Raw genomic sequence first — 4,264 nt, 5'->3', positions numbered from 1 at the left:
GTTATACTTGGAGTAATAATCAGGAAGATCCTATTTTTGCAGCTGTTGACAGGGTGTTGGTTTCTGCCACCTAGGATAGTCATTTCCCCATGTCTATGCTTTCTGCTCTACCAAGAGTTGGCAGTGACCGTACTCCTCTCATACTTGATACTGGGGGAGGAGAGTTACCTCTCCTAAACCATTTAGGTTTGAGAAGTGGTCGATTAACCAACCTGGGTTCAAGGAGTTAGTGACAGGTATTTGGAATACCCCTGTTCAGGGGAGTAAACCAATAGATAGAGGATGTGTCAAGCTAGGCTCCTTCGTAAAAAGATTAAGGGCTATAGCATTAATATGGAGGCTAGTTTTAAGAAGAAGAGAGAGATTTTGCTCAAATATGATATTTTAGATGTGTTTTCAAAAAAAAAACCAGTTGACTGCAGAAGATATAGATAGGCTTAATGCTACCAAAGCTGAACTGGATCTTATCTGGAAACAGGAGGAAACGGCCTTGTGGAAGAGAGCGAGGGACCGTAATATTATAGATGGGGACCGGAATAATGCATATTTCCATGCGCTCGCTAATCATAGACATCGTAAGAATCATCTTTCGTTGCTGGTTGGCGATAATGGCCCGGTTAATTCTAATGAAGAGATGTTAGATGTAGCAACCTCTTTTTATAAAAAGCTTTTTAGCTTTGAAGCATAACGTAATATCAATCTAGGGGATTCCTTTTGGGAGGAAGAAGATCTGGTCACTGAGGAAGAAAATGGTTCCCTTCAAAAAGACTTTTCTGAAGAAGGGATTAAAGTTGCTATTTTTGGCAGTTATGCCCACGATGCACCTGGCCCTGATGGGCTTTCTTTTCTGTTTTATCAGACCTTTTGGGAGGTGATTAAACATGATTTTATGGAGTTAGTTAAAGATTTTGAGAGAGGGGATCTAGACATGCATAGGCTTAATTTTGCTTTGATTGTCCTCATCCCCAAAGAGCAGGATGCATGGGATATGACAAAGTTTAGACCTATTAGTCTTAGTAATTGTTGTGTTAAGATTTTCTCTAAAGCTACGATCAATAGACTGGCTCCTATTGGGCATAGACTTATCTCCCAATCAAACTGCATTTATCAAAGCGATGTATATTTTGGAAAGTGTAGTAATGGCCCATGAAGTGATTCATGAAGTTAAGAAGTCTGGGTCTGAGGGCCTGGTTCTTAAGCTGGATTATGAAAAAGCTTATGATAAAGTCAATTGGGAGTTTCTTTTTGATATGCTGAAATCCAAGGGCTTTGGGAATAGATGGATTTCTTGGATCAAAAGTATTATGACCAATAGCACGTTTAGTGTTAAAATAAATGATACTGTGGGTCCCCATTTCTTGGGGGGGGGGGGGAGGGCTTAAGCAGGGGGATCCCTCCTCCCCAATGCTTTTTAATCTGGTGGCTGATGTGTTTACCAAGATGTTACAAAAAGCTGCTGATTATAATTTAATTGCGGGGCTTATGCCTCATATTATACGTGGGGGTGATTAGTTTACAATATGCTGACGATACTATTCTCTTTCTAGAGAATTCTGCAAGTAAAGCTAGACACTTTAAATGGCTGCTGACTTGCTTTGAGAACCTTTCACGCCTAAAAATCAACTTCCACAAGAGTGATCTTATGACCATCAATGTGGAAGAAACCCTTGCTAAGGATTTTGCTCAGATCTTCTGCTGCAAGCTTGGGAAATTTCCCATTAAATATCTTGGAGTTCCTCTTCACTATGATAATCGTAGGAGGGAGGATATCCAACCTATTATTGATAGGATCATTAAAAACTTATCTGGTTGGATGGGGAGATTTCTCACATACAGAGGGAAAATTCTTTTGTTGTGTGCCTGCATTATTAGTATTCCTACTTATCTCATGTCTATGATTAAGTTCCCTCAGTGGGCTATTAATTCCTTTAATACTCAGATGACTCATTTTTTCTGGGGAGATCTTGATGATAAACACAAGTATCATTTAGCTAAGTGGGGACAGATTACTAGGAAGAAAGAGTATGGGGGTTTGGGCATTCCTAATCTGAAAGAGTTCAACATGGCTCTTTTAGCTTCATGGGGAAAATGTTTTCTTGATGATTCTGATAAAGACTGAAAGAAGATTATTAAACATACATATTTGCAGAATTCCAGCAACATCTTGTGGTGTGGTAATAATAATGGTTCTTCCTTCTGGAAGAGCATTACCTGGGCCCTTAGTGGAGCAAAAAAAATTTAATAGGTGGAAGTTAGGAGATGGTGAATCTATTAAATTTTGGGAAGATGTGTGGGTTGGGGAATGTTCCCTTAGAACACAGTTTTGGCCCCTATACGATATCTGTAATCAAATGGATTGTACTGTTGCCCAGGTGTGGGATGGTCATACACTTAGGTTGTCGTTTAGACGGTGTGTTGATCTGGCAGGATTATCTCTTTAGAACCAATTATTAGATGTGATTAAACAGACGAGGCTGTCTGATAACCCTGATAGGCCTATTTGGAGACTCGAACCAAAGGGTACATACACAGTTAAGTCCTTTTATCACCAGATTAACTTTGGGGTGTGGTTTCTACCACAGGGTTGAGCTTATGGAAAGTGATTTGCCCTCAAAAAATTCATGTTTTTCTGTGGCTATGTGCTCATAATAAGGTTTTAACAAGAGACAATTTGGAAAAACGTAGACCTGTTGAAAATACTTCTTGCCTCTTTTGTAGCTGTAAAGAAACTGTGCAACACCTTTTGTTTGATTGTATTGTTGCTAGACAAGTGTGGGGTATCCTTGTGGAGACACTTAATATCAAAGATATCTTAACTTTTGAGGATGTGGTTGTATTATGGAAGGATCCTAAAAATAACTATGTGCTTAACATGATTATTGCTGCCTCCCTTTGGAGTGTTTGGAAACTTAGAAATGAAATGTGTTTTCAGGGGCGTATTTGGAGAAATGTCAACTGCATTCTTGCAAAGGTGGGGATTCATCTCGATCAATGGAAGATCTTTCTCTCTGGTGCTCAGGCGGAACTACTCCGAGGATTGATCAGGCAATTGGACAAGCGGCGCGGGGAGCTTCTTCGCATTGCCTAGAGATGAACGTGGAGGGGCAGGATTAGATGTTATTCTAGCCTTTTTTCCTTAGAGTACTTTGGACTTTCAGTTTTGGTGGTCAATTTGGCCTGTAATAATTTCTAGCGTACTTTGGCTGGCGAGGTGTCTTTAGGCTACTGGTAGTTGGAGCTTCTTTTGCTCCTTGTTCCGGATATTTGCTTTCTTCATTTTAATAAAATAGGATAGGGGGAAACCCCTTTCGTTCAAAAAAAATGATCGCCGGAGTGGAGGAAGAAGGGGGTCGTCGTGGGGGTGTCGTTGTAGCCGCTCCCGTCGCACGATCTCTGCGGGAACGGATCTCCCACGACCACCGCGTGCTGCACGCGTTGTCGGAGAGGAAGAAGAGGGTCGATCTGCTGCTAGTGTCGAGCTCACCGGAGCCCATACATGGCGCCTGCGTCGATGGACTTCTCCTGACGGCGCGAGGGAAGAGGGGGAGGAAAAATGGGGAGCTAGGGTTGAGAGGAAGACATGACAACCTTATAACCTCGGGGGTCGCGCTTGGAGCCGCCCGATCGAGAAGGGAGGAATCGGCGGTGCTCCTGTGTTTGTACAGTTGACGACAGCCAGAGGAGGGAGACGATCGCGCACCGGGCCTTCGCTCGGTGAGGAAATGCGACGGGGAAGGTAAGCTGGCCCAGAGCCCTCTCTCTCTTCTCAAAACCGAAAGAAGGCTTTTCTTTTTTATAAAACCAGCTGAACCAAATAATTCCCACAAAATATGAAGGGGTTTTAAATTAAAATAAAATACCTTGGCTAAGCAGGAAAATATAACCTATTTAAAGAAATAGGCCTAACTATTTATGGCCAAGGTAAAGATGAATACTTTTATTAACAACCTAAGTTGTTTTTGCAACAAAAACCAAATGCCAGGTGCTTGGGAAAAATAAAAGAGCCCCACTAAACCACTCACAAAAATTGAGAGGAGAGGTGGAACATTTTTATTGGATTTTTAAAACAAGTTGAAAACACATGTAGCTAAATATTTGAATAGGGAGGGTTTTGAATCATGGTGCAACAAGGGTTTTTGAATGGGCTTTGTTGCACCCACTCTCATGCACAAGATCACAAACACACATGCAATCACACACACCACCAAGTTGGCACCACACACAAGATTAAGCAAGAAGCAAAAGGAATAAGACATGCATGATG

This window comes from Hordeum vulgare, chromosome 7H, assembly GCF_904849725.1.
Source record: "Hordeum vulgare subsp. vulgare chromosome 7H, MorexV3_pseudomolecules_assembly, whole genome shotgun sequence".
NCBI lineage: Eukaryota > Viridiplantae > Streptophyta > Magnoliopsida > Poales > Poaceae > Hordeum > Hordeum vulgare.
The sequence above is the reverse complement of the archived record's forward strand: the minus strand, read 5'-3'. Positions refer to the sequence as shown.